The sequence below is a fragment of the Pan troglodytes genome, chromosome 8, assembly GCF_028858775.2.
Source record: "Pan troglodytes isolate AG18354 chromosome 8, NHGRI_mPanTro3-v2.0_pri, whole genome shotgun sequence".
NCBI classification, from domain to species: Eukaryota; Metazoa; Chordata; class Mammalia; order Primates; family Hominidae; genus Pan; species Pan troglodytes.
In genome coordinates this window covers 98,451,601-98,464,646 of record NC_072406.2, presented here as the reverse complement: position 1 = coordinate 98,464,646, position 13,046 = coordinate 98,451,601, and the positions used below count along the sequence as shown (strand labels likewise).

The window sequence follows — 13,046 nt, the reverse complement described above, 5'->3', positions numbered from 1 at the left end:
CAGCAAAGTCTCAGGATACAAAATCAATGTACAAAAATCACAAGCATTCTTATACACTGATAACAGACAAACAGAGAGCCAAATCATGAGTGAACTCCCATTCACAATTGCTTCAAAGAGAATAAAATACCTAGGAATCCAACTTACAAGGGACGTGAAGGACCTCTTCAAGGAGAACTACAAACCACTGCTCAATGAAATAAAAGAGGATACAAAGAAATGGAAGAACATTCCATGCTCATGGGTAGGAAGAATCAATATCATGAAAATGGCCATACTGCCCAAGGTAATTTATAGATTCAATGCCATCTCCATCAAGCTACCAATGACTTTCTTCACAGTATTGGAAAAAACTAGTTTAAAGTTCATATGGAACCAAAAAAGAGCCCGCATTGCCAAGTCAATCCTAAGCCAAAAGAACAAAGCTGGAGGCATCATGCTATCTGACTTCAAACTATACTACAAGGCTACAGTCACCAAAACAGCATGGTACTGGTACCAAAACAGAGATATAGATCTGGAACAGAACAGAGCCCTCAGAAATAATGCCGCATATCTACAACTATCGGATCTTTGACAAACCTGAGAAAAACAAGCAATGGGGAAAGGATTCCCTATTTAATAAATGGTGCTGGGAAAACTGGCTAGCCATATGTAGAAAGCTGAAACTGGATTCCTTCCTTACACCTTATACAAAAATTAATTCAAGATGGATTAAATACTTAAACATTAGACCTACAACCATAAAAACCCTAGAAGAAAACCTAGGCATTACCATTCAGGACATAGGCATGGGCAAGGACTTCATGTCTAAAACACCAAAAGCAATGGCAACAAAAGCCAAAATTGACAAATGGGATCTAATTAAACTAAAGAGCTTCTGCACAGCAAAAGAAACTACCATCAGAGTGAACAGGCAACTTACAGAATGGGAGAAAATTTTCACAACCTACTCATCTGACAAAGGGCTAATATCCAGAATCTACAATGAACTCAAACAAATTTACAAGAAAAAACAAACAACCCCATCAAAAAGTGGGCAAAGGACATCAACAGACACTTCTCAAAAGAAGACATTTATGCAGCCAAAAAACACATGAAAAAATGCTCACCATCAGTGGCCATCAGAGAAATGCAAATCAAAACCACAATGAGATACCACCTCACACCAGTTAGAATGGCAATCATTCAAAAGTCAGGAAACAACAGGTGCTGGAGAGGATGTGGAGAAATAGGAACACTTTTACACTGTTGGTGGGACTGTAAACTAGTTCAACCATTGTGGAAGTCAGTGTGGCGATTCCTCAGGGATCTAGAACTAGAAATACCATTTGATCCAGCCATCCCATTACTGGGTATATACCCAAAGGACTATAAATCATGCTGCTATAAAGACACATGCACACGTATGTTTATTGCAGCACTATTCACAATAGCAAAGACTTGGAACCAACCCAAATGTCCAACAATGATAGTCTGGATTAAGAAAATGTGGCACATATACACCATGGAATACTATGCAGCCATAAAAAATGATGAGTTCATGTCCTTTGTAGGGACATGGATGAAATTGGAAATCATCATTCTCAGTAAACTATCGCAAGGGCAAAAAACCAAACACCGCATGTTCTCACTCATAGGTGGGAATTGAACAATGAGAACACATGGACACAGGAAGGGGAACATCACACTCTGGGGACTGTTGTGGGGTGGGGGGAGGGGGGAGGGATAGCATTAGGAGATATACCTAATGCTAAATGTTGAGTTAATGGGTGTAGCACACCAGCATGTCACATGTATACATATGTAACTAACCTGCACATTGTGCACATGTACCCTAAAACTTAAAGTATAATAATAATAAAAAACAAAAACAAACAAACAAAAAGAGATTAGTGTGCCTAGAGAAAGCTTAGGGTCTTCTTATTTCTTTTCTTAGCATGCATCTTGCCCTATGCCTAATGTAGCTTTCTAAATTCCTCAGTATAAATAGGTACTTTTGAGTGTCCCACTTTCCCAAAGAATGTTCCAAGCTATTCCTCACAGGTCTTAGGCAGTCTATTGTATGTCTCAACTGTGTCTTTTGTCCCAAGTGTCTTTGAGTTGTTAGTTTGCTTTGCAATGTTGTGAGTAATGCCTGTCACTTTTTGGTCTAAGTTCCAAGTTAGGGGGAACATAGAAGAGTGTCTTGTATCAATCCTTCAGGTATCCCTCAGACAGCCTATAACAGATAGTCACAATAATTTGTGAATAATATCTGCTCTGCTCCCTCTAGAACTAGAGATGAAGGTCTTATATTGGGAACATGGGATGGCACCACTTCAAGATGGCACCACTTCAACATAACATCATGCTGGGGGAGGGATGGGGCATGGGCAAGTAAAAGTGCCACAATACCTTCCTAAAGTTGCCTTTTTCTTGACTAAGTGTTCTCTTGGTTGCTGTAAACCTTTGACTGTTTTCCAGAGTTTTGACAAAGTTGGCTCTGGCAGTTTCTGCTTTTTTTATTTGTTCATTTTTTGAATGTTTCTGTAGGAAGATTAGAACTTGGAGCTGTCTACTCTGCCATTCTCCTCCACCGTCATTTTTGAAAGATTTTTTTTTCATGGTATAAAAATCTAGGTTGATAGTTTTTCTCTCTTTCAATACTAAAGATGTTTCTCCATTGTCTTCTATTTGTATTGTTTCTGATAAGAAATTTACTGTCATCCTTATCCTTGTTCCTCTGAACATAATATATTTCTCTGGCTGCCTTTAAGATTTTCTCTTTATCTTGATTTTGAGCATTTTGATTATAATGTGTCTTGATGTATTTTTCTTCATGTTTCTTGTGCTTGTGATTTCTTAAAATTTTTGCATCTGTGCATTTATGGTTTTTGTCAAATTTGAAATTTTTCATGAATTATTTCTATAAATATTTTTTCTGTTTCCTCCCACTCTCCTCCCCTCTGGGACTCCAGTTACACATATGTTAGACCACTTGAAGTTGTCCCATTGCTCACCAGTATTACTTTCTTTCTTCTTTTCTCTTTTTTGATTATTTTTCTGTCTGTATTTAACTTTGGATAGTTTCTTTTTCCATGTATTTAAATTTGCTAATTTTTTCCTGCTGTATCAAATTTGACATTAATCCAATTCAGTTTATTTTTTAAATCTCACATATTGTACTTTTCATCTCTAGAAGCTTGATTTGCATCTTATTTTAAATCTTCCATGTCTCTACTTAACGTTTGAACATACGGCATGTAGTTATAATGACTGTTTTAATATCTTTGTCTTCTAATTCCAACATCTGTTTCAGTTGTGGTTTGATTTTGATCGATTGATTTTTTTCTTCACATGGGTAAATTTTTTTCCTGCTTCTCTACATACCTAATCAGTTTTGATTAGATTCCAGACATTGTGATGGATATTTTTGCATTCCTAGAAATATCCTTGGGCTTTATTCTGGAATGCAGTTATGTGGAAATAGTCTGATCCTTTTGGGTCTTGTTTTTACTATTGGCTAGGCAGGACAGAGCTACTACTACTGAGGCAGGACCTTTCTACATACTCTACCCAATGTCCTGTGAATCATGAGGGTTTGAAAACAGTCACTGTTCTTGAGAGTACCAGATACTATTCCTTCAAATCTTTTGGATGATTCTTCTCCTGGCTTTGGGGCATTTGCTCACACTCTGCTGAACACTTGAGTGGGAGTTTCTGAAAGCTCGCCAGGTGTCTCTCTCTGTGCCCATCACTCTTCTCTGGTACTCTGTCCTGTGAACTCTGGAAGCCTTTGTCTCTAGACTCTGAGCTCCAAATCTGCAACTCAGGACATCTGCTAGACTCTGCCTCCTGTGTCACCTTGGGAAGAAAGACAGCTGAAGAAATTGTAGGGCTTGCCTTGTTTGATCTTAGCCTCTGGAATCACTGTCCTTCATTGCCTTCTCTCCAATGTCTTGAAAAATCATTGCTCCATATATTTTGCTCATTTTTTTATTTGGTTATTCCATGAATAAATTCTGATTGGCAAACTAGATTCCTCTTACTTTAGCTGGGTTAGAAGCAGAAGTACAAATTGTTATTATTATTATTATTATTTTTTGAGACGGAGTCTCGCTCTATTGCCCAGGCTGGAGTGCAGTGGCACAATCTCGGCTCACTGCAACCTCTGCCTCCTGGGTTCAAGTAGTTATCCTACGTCAGCCTCCTGAGTAGCTGGGATTACAGGCACGCACCACCACACCTGGCTAATTTTTGTGTTTTTGCTAGAGACAGGGCTGCACCATGTTGGCCAGGGTGGTTTCGAACTGCTGACCTCAAGTGATCCACCCGCCTTGGTCTCCCAAAGTGCTGGGATTACAGGCATGAGCCACTGCGCCTGGACCAATTATTATTATTTTTTAAATAGTTGTATCTGAGCTCATTTAATGATGGAGGGAATGGAGAGAATGAAGGGTGGGGGTGGTAGAGAGGAGGCAATTGTTGGAGTGAGGTGGATAGTGATTTAATGATTTAATCTGCTACTGATCACTGTTCTGTGCCAGGCTGCAGTGGGTACTGAATGGAACAATGCATAGCCCCTGCCCTCAAGGAGGCCACAGTCTGAAGGGGTGAGGGAAAGAGTTTATCATTGTTTTAATCAGAAGATTCGGCTGCTCAGACAAAGCAGATGTTCCATGTTTCCAAACTATTAAGAATTAGATTCATTTAAAATGTTTTCATTGAATGCAATTATAAACGCTGTTCCAGGAAGACCTACAAATAAGGATAGATTTGTTTAGTACTAAGGGAAGGGGATGTTTAATTCTGTGAGGGAGGCTGTAGAGAGGAGCTTGGGTCAGAAGACTCATGTGTGAGCCCTGTAGACCCCTTCCCTACAGGGGGTCTTAGTGCCCGTAATACAGTGAAATGGGACCTTGTATTACAGGCATCTTTCAGGGTTTCCATGGAGTACACCTAGGCGATGGTCAATAAATGTGGGTCCCATATCTTAGAGGGCTTAGAGGGACAGCAAAAAGCAAAAAAGCAAACAGGATGTGCCCCTACCTCCAAGAAGTTGCTGCCAATCTGCCTCAGAAGTCCAGCTTGGGAATTGAGACTAAAGGGGAGTGAAAGCAGCCCTAGATGGGGCCTGAGGAAAGGGCCAGCTGTGACCAGGGAGGATGAGAGGAAGGACTGAGAACCAGGAGAGGCAAGAGGCCAAGGCCAAGAGAACTCCTAATTAGCCAGGGGTCAATGTCAGCCAGTGTGCAGAGGCCGAGGCCAAGAGAACTCCTAATTAGCAGGGGTCAATGTCAGCCAGTGTGCAGAGCCAGAAATGGCGTCTCTCAGAATGTGTGTGGGTGAAGGGGCAAGGGAGCTGGGTGCATAACTTGGAGTATTGGCCTCAGTGAGGCCACACAGCAGGAGCTGGGGCCTCTGTGTGCCCTGTGTGAGTGAGTGTCATCTTAGATACAGCCTATCCTCAGTTACCTGGCCGTGCTGGAGCCTGCCCAGTCCAGGGCTTGGGACTCAGGCCAGTTCATTCTGCCCCCACCCCTCCAGGCATCTTGGAGCTGATCAAAGGTTAGCCACCCTGAGCAATGGAAAATTCTCAATGTTCTAGACACTTTTTATGTGATGTCTGTGCTCCTGTTATTTTAAGAATGCACTGGGAGGTAGGTTTTGTTGCACCTACTTTAGGATAAGGAAACCAAGGTTCACAGAGGTGAAGGGATTTGTCCAAGGTCACAGACGTGACTTAGCTTGGATTTGAACCCAAGTCTGCTTTCCAAACCCCAATCTTTCTTTTCATTTTTTTTTTTGAGACAGAGTCTCACTCTGTCACATGGGCTGGAGTGCAGTGGCGTGATCTCAGCTCACTGCAACCTCCGCCTCACAGGTCAAGCAAGCCTCCTGCCTCAGCCTCCCAAGTAGCTGGGACTACAGGCATGTGCCACCACACCCAGCTCATTTTTGTATTTTTAGTAGAGATGGGGTTTCACCATGTTGACCAGGCTAGTCTCAAACTCCTGACCTTAAGTGATCAGCCCGCCTTGGCATCCCAGAGTGCTGGGATTATAGGTGTGAGCCACTGCGCCCGGCTCCAAACCCCAATCTTTCTAACATGCTTCACGTGCCTCTTACTTTTTCAGATTTCATCATGTGGTTATCATAGGGACATATCTGGCACTAAGCCTATGTAGAAAGCCAGCAAATGGTGTTGGTGGCCTCCTATTCGAGTCCCTGACCCTTGTGCTGGCCTGGATGCTGCAGGAAGCATGGTTCTCTCACGCCTTGCATGGGTTCAAATGGGCTAGCCCCCGTGGTAACAAACAACCTCCACACTTCAGTGACTGATTCCTTGCTCAGGCTGCATGTCCATCACGGACGGTCCTGGGCTATGCTCCCTGCCATCCTCTTCCTCCAGGAAACAGGCTGACAAGCAGCCAGTATCCAAATGCTGTTGGTGATACCGGTAGAGAGGAACTGGGAAGCTGGAACCAGCTTGGAAACATCTGCCGGGAAGAAATGCTTGTCGCACGGCTTCCATTTTATTGGCCAGAGCAGGTCCCTGGCAGGCCTAGCTCTGAGGAGTTGGGGAGCATACCGGGTAGCAGTTAACTATGGATACCCTGAAAGCTCCCATCAGTGGTGACTTTCAGATGCCCCGTGTGTGTCTTTCTGTGCTGAAACTGGGGCTGCTTGGTGGAGAGGGGCCCCTCCAGAAGCTTACTGTCTAGGGAAGGGACAGTCATAACCCAGGAAAGGTTCGCCTCTGGGTAAGATGACTGTGCATGACACAGGCGAGCACCGGGCTGTGGGTGCGCAGAGCAGTGACACATTCTTCACAGGGAGAACTGCAGAGGCAACAGTGTCTGAACCCCTAGTTTGAAGCTAAGAAATCCCTAGTGAGGTGCAAGAATGGAAGGGCCTCTGCAGTTTGAGGGACAAAGTGTGAAAAGGTTCAGGGATGAGAGAGCGCGGTGCTGGGTGCAGGCTAGTGGCCTGTGTCTCTGGAGCTCTGGGGACCTATGGAAGTGTGTGGGCAGAGGAGGAGGCTGGAGAGCTGGGCAGGGCCAGGAGTAAGGCTTTCTTCATTGTGGGTGGGATGTCATGTCCCTTTTGCTGTCTTTCAGCTGAGCCATGGCCGTGGAGTTCTGGCTAGTGGGTGTGGTGGGCACTCGGAACTGCCTGCCCAGAAACTCCAGCAAAGGCCACGTCCCTGCATGCATCCATCAAGCCTGGGTGGCTCTAGGCTGCATTCACAGGTCTAGACCCTGCTGTTCACCCTGGGGGGATGAATCAGCTTCATTCTTCCTGAACAAAAGCTCCTGGGTTGCCAGGGAGATGTAGGGGCTGCCGCCTGTACTTCCTGGAGCTGCAGTTTGGTGTCAGGAAGAAATGGGCACTCAGCAGCCCCAGGGCGGGGCTGGGTTGAGCTGCCATCACCGCTGTTGTCCTTGTTGAATGGGACCGTATGTGGATCAGAGACAGCAGAGCCTCTGAGTTTGCACAGATTTGGGTTTGAATGTGGCTCTGCCCATTGATGGCTACATGACTTTCAGCCGCAAGCTGCCCTTTTGAAGCCTGTTTCCTCAAATTGAAGTTGGGATGATAATATCCAGCTTGCAGGGGCTGAGATATTTCATGAGGTAACAGTTGGAAGGCATTCCATCTATTCATTTATTTAATACATGTTTGTGGCTGTCTGCTGTGTGCCAAGCACTTTCCCGGGGTGGGAATCCATGCCGTGACGTGATGCTGACGTGGCCCTGTACTGAGTGGTCAGCCTGGCTGGCACCATGCTAGGCACACAGAGAGCCTCACTAAATGGTATTTACTCTTGTTCTTGGGGACAGAGGCTCTGTGGGGATAGGGGAAGAGTCCTCCTTGGCTTGGTGTTTGCCTGGTCTTGGGCATTTTGGGGAAGTGGAGGGGTAGGGGGAGTCCCACTCCCCAATCCTATAGCCCAGCAGGAAGTAGTAGGCCTCATGAGAAAACTCTGGGGACTTAAGCTTCATGCTGCCTGTGAATCCCAGGGTTCAGGGGACCAAGAGGGTTTCCTAAGCCTGTGAAAGCTGCTGCAATTGGTGTAGAGGCCACCATGGAGCCACAGTCCAGGGGCCCAGTGGGCCTTTTCTTATCTCTCTTGCCAGGCCACAGAGTAGGTTCTGGAGAATTGGGCCTGGCGGCTCTGAGCTGGGCTGACACTCATCACTGACCTGGGATCATGGGAGTTGGGCAGGAGGGCCCTCCCCTGGGAAAGAATCCTCTCATCTGACTGTGGTGTGTAAAAGATCAGGAAGCCTTGAACTAGATTAGGGCAGGGCTGGGGACAGGTGCAGAGCCTGGGGGCTCCTCAGCTGTGTAGAAGTGCTGGGAAGGCATGGTGTATTTGGGGGTCAGATGTGGTAGTTTTGGGGTTATTGATGGAATTTGGGGGTAGGCAGGGATGCCGTGTGTGAATGCTCTGGGAGGAGGTTTGCGGGAATTAGAGGGATTTGCTGGAGGAGCTTTCTGATGGCGTCACTGGTGCTGTGCATTGGGGGTTGGTGGCAGGTCCTGGAGTCATAGCTGGGGTCATAGGTGTGTTAGAGAGGCAGTGATGATGGGTTATCAGGAGGGGGAGGATCACTGATGAGGTGGGAGGTGGGAGCAGCGAGGATGGGATGGTACTGTTGGCCAGGGGGTCCTCAGTGACTACCCCAGCAGGGTGGCTTTAACTGTGAGCTCTGGTGTGTCTGTTTCTTGTCTCAGCGCTCCACGGGGAAGTTTAGACCTGAGCCTCTTGAGAGGGGTCACTGGGCAGAGAGACCCCTGGATCTCAGAGGGCTGAAGGGGGAGGTGAATGGTGGACATGGGTGGCAAGGGCTGAGCCAGGGCAGTGGATGAGTCAGGAGTATGGGAGGCTGGGCTGCTGATCAGCGACTTTGCAGATCCTCGGGGTCATTACTTGCTGTTGTTGCTGGGGAAAGTTGCAAAATGAAAATTAACTGTCAGAGAAGATTGATTCGTTTGATGCCTAACCAGGAGCAGCCTTTTATTGCTGTAAAATGTTGATTTCCTCTTGCCTGCAATGACAGGTGAGTGTTAGTGGCACTGAAGGAAGACAGATCCCTGAACAGAACTTGCAGAAACCATCCCCTGAGGGGCTCAGCCCTCTTCCCTCCAACCTCTATGGCTGCAAGAGCAAGAATGAGTGTCTGATTTTACTCATGGGGTGAGAACACATCTGTGGGTGTGCCAGCCACGTGGCAGGGCTGGTGGTAAGACCTGGGGCTCTGGATTCAGACACATCTGGATTCAAATCCACGCTGGGCCACTTAATAGCTCTATGCCTGTGGGCAAGCCTCAGTGTCCTCATCTGTAAAATAGGAGGGTCATACCTAATTAAGTCCTAGATTTTAAAGCACTTGGCACAGTGCCTGGCACAGGTTATCAGGGCTGGGTCCAGTTGAAATGATCAAATGCTGCTGAAATTCAGAACTCGGATCACTTTTGCAATAGAAGCCATCGGTCAGGGGCAAGGATGGGACAAAGGCAGGACAAGAGTCAAAAGAGGGAGCCGTCAGGGAAGTGGAGTGGGAGGTGAACGAGGATAATTTGTTATAATGGAACCATGCCTGAGGTGGGGGTATGGGAGCTCATGCCTATGGGGGGCCGGGCAGGGTGGGCCACTCAGTCTGCAGGCCTGGGCCAGGCTAGCTGCTCAGAAAGGATGAGTAGCCCAGGTCTGCCCCTGCCCAGTGTGTGGCCAGGGGAGCCTCTCCGTGCCCATGCCACTTGTCTTGCTTAAGTGTGGCTAGGAAGGAAAAGGCTGGGCAAGTGCAGCTCCTGCTTGGCTGATCCAGGCCTTGATGGCAGATAGCTATGTTCAGAGAGTTTCCTGGGGGCCGGGGAGCAGCCCTTCTCCTCCAGGAGCCTCTTGGCAGCAAGGAGTGAATTTGGCTGCAGGTTGGAGGGCTTCCTCGTCTGCAGGGCCAACCAGGAAGGGGCGGCGGTGACACAGACGAGCGTGTGGGAGGTCTCTGTGTTGGGCGTCTGTCTGCCCGCATGCCTGCCTCTCTGTTGCTCTGAAGGAGGCAGGGGCTGGGCCTGCAGCTGCCTGGGCAGAGCGGCTCCTGCGTGGGACATGGCTCTTCTCTCTGGTTACAGACTCACCACTTCGCTCCCAACCTACCTCCACAGTCAGCGTGGGGCATCAGGCCAGGCCCTCCTGAGCCAGAGAAGATTGTGGAAACCTTGCTCTCCAGGTGGAGTGGCCAGCCTCTGGGAGGTGTTCAGGAATGGGCTCCTAGAGAGTGTGGTGAGCTCAGGCTGGATCTGAGCTGGGCAAAACTGCTTCCAAGGGGGGCCCACATCCAAGGGACTGAGTGGTGGCGGGATTCCTCCCTCTGGGGTAGTCTCCAGCCTATGGGGCAGGGGTACAGGGTACAAGGGGCAGACAGATGTAGGGAGGACAGGCAGGAAGTTCCAGCAAGTTTCCGGGCCAAGGAAATGTTGTAGAGAACCAGAGGATGATAGGAAAGAACAAATGAAGGACAAATGAAAAGGCCTGGCCAGGCTCCAGAGTGGGGCGTGTTGAAGTCTGAGGGTCATGGGTCTCACCTGTTGGTGGGGCTGGGCTCTTAGCTCCAGCGTGGGGTGGTACTGAAGCTGCTGGGATGGGAGAGGAGGGTGCCCAGCAGTACCTTCTGTGGGTCAGCGTGACTGGCAATGAAAATGAGGTGAATGAACATCCCAGGAGCTCATGCTGCCAATAAAACACCTGACCCGGCAGGTGGGCAGCCTGGATTCGGCTCCCAGCTCTGCTGTGAACTTGCAGAGGCTCCTGGACAAGTCCCTTCCCCTCTCTGGCTTTCTGTTTGCTCCTCTGCAAAATGTGAGCCAAATATTTTCAAGCAGTGGCACTCTTTGTTCAAAGAAATATTCAGTGAAACCCACTTTTCTTAACTGAGTGAAGTGGGTTGAGGTGGGGAAACCCAGTGGTCTAGCCCATCTCCAAAGCCTCTTCCAAACATAAACAATTGTCCTAGATTTTAAAAATTAATATTTTAAAACCAACTCTTATTGAGCACTTGATATGTACCAGGCACTGTTCTAAGCACTTTATAAATAGTGACTCAATTCTCACAACCCGAGGGGGAGGGGGGTGGGGAAACAGGCATCAGAGGTGAGGTGACATCTCAAGGTCCCACAACTAGTGAGTGGCACAGCAGGATTCCAGCCCAGGCAGTGGGGTCTAGGACGGGGTTTGGCCTCTGTTCTCGCTGCCTGTAGGTGCTGGCGAAGGGGGCGGCTTGTTCTGCAGGTGAAAGGCCACGGCGCCCACGTGACTTGGTGCTGCACGCTGGAACCCCGAAGTGTCTGGGGAACCGTCCCGCTGGGCCTGGATTCTGACGAGCTGGGAGAGGCGGGATCCTCCCCGCTGCCGTCTCATTTCCCAGCTGGCCCACCGCGGCCCCGCCACTCCAAGGCCGGTTTACAATGGCAACGTTGCGCGCCGTGGCGCGAAGGGAATTGAATGCGGGAGCTTCTCCGCCAGGCACACACTCTAACCACCAAATTTATTTAAGCAGATAAAATGCAGGGGGTGTAATGTCAGATTAATGGATAAATAACCGTTCTGGTTTTTGGCACGATGACGGGGAGCGGTAGTGAGAAGCCTCATTATGTGCGGCTCTGCCTCGAAGAACAAGCCTCGTGCTGCAACCCCAGCACCCGGGCCCGCGAACAGAGCATTAAATTGTTGGAAATGGCTCCCCTTCACTCGCAGAACAAAGATGTTTTCTCCAGAATAAATTGACTCCCTCCCAGCGCGCTGAGCCCTGGTTTCCCACAAACGCAGCCTATGCTCTCGGGGGAGGGAGGGCGGGCGATGCCGGCCTGGGAACGCCGCGCAGGGAGCTTCCTGCGGGGGCGGGCTCAGGGCTTCTGGCTCCTGGGCTCTCTGTCGCCAAGCCTCCATGGTAAAGGAGCAAACCTTTAGTTGTGTGGACAACGCAGAAGTCTGGCAGAATCGGGGTTGGAATTAGGGTGCGCTGAGAGGCAGTGTTCCTTGGTTAGGGCTTTGCGTTTTGTGTCCCTAGGTTTGCGTGTCGTTGGCCAGCTGGGCGATCTTCAGGCAAGTTATTTAACCTCTCTGAGCTCAGTTTGTTAATAGTGAAGTGGGGAAGGGGCCCTTCCTAACAGGGCTGTGGTCCAGAGCACGTAATAAGAGAACGCTTGGGGGTGGAGCCACGTTCCCTTCCTCCAGAAGGCGCCCTCCACTCTTGGCCCTCTGCCAGCATCCATGCCCAAGATGGTGTGGTGGGGTGTGGGGACCCAGGAGGCTGCTGTCCGGCTGGGCCTAGACCCTGTGGCATGGACCAGGGGGCTGAACTGAAGGACGCAAGCTCTTCGAGGTGGGTGGGGGAATAAAGCCTCCCTTCCTGGGTGCCCAAGGTCTGGCCAGTGCCTAGTAAGCCCCTGGCTGGGTGGGATCAGAATCTCAGTGGAGAGCTTGGCTTTGCTCTGGGCCAAACTTAAAGACAGCCATTGCCTCCCGGAGCCATTGTGCTTGGTTTCTGCCTGGCTTCCTGGGCTCAGTAGGAGCAGAGCTCCGAGAGGCTGCTGAGGGGCAGACTAACTGCTTTCAGATCAGCGCCTTTCTTCCCCTGCTTCCTCCTCCTTCTAGAAGGTGACTTGCACAGTGTAAAGAGCGCAGGCTTTGGGGCCAGATTCACCACTGTCACCTCCTGGCTGTGTTACGCTGGACACACTGCTTCACCTATCCGAGCCTCAGTTTTCACCTGCCGATGCCAGAATAATGCTTTCACTTTGTGAGACTGGCATGAAGAGTGAAGCTCCTGGGCTGATGTCTGGCACACAGCTCTTTGGGCCCCAATGTCCTGTAACAAATGCTTATGGAGCACATACTTGTGCCAGGCTCTGAGATACAATGGTAAGCAATGAAGCCTTGTGTGACCTCCAGGGGTTGACTGGGGAGCAGGATGACCTGGATGCTGGTGGCTGCCCGGATGTGTATGTGTGTGTGTGCCACCTCAATGCCCCTGCTCAGGTGAGAGTGGGTGACCTGG

General features: G+C 48.9%; 1 protein-coding gene and 1 non-coding gene across 4 annotated transcripts in view; both read left to right on the top strand.

The window, feature by feature from the left end:
- The window catches only part of GRID1 (glutamate ionotropic receptor delta type subunit 1), a 779,753-nt gene that overhangs the window by 95,162 nt on the left and 671,545 nt on the right, over positions 1-13,046 (top strand). The gene's annotated exons all lie outside the window — the stretch shown is intronic.
- MIR346 (microRNA mir-346) lies at positions 9,991-10,084 on the top strand. The gene has a single exon (NR_035763.1). It is a non-coding gene; the product is annotated as a microRNA mir-346 (primary transcript).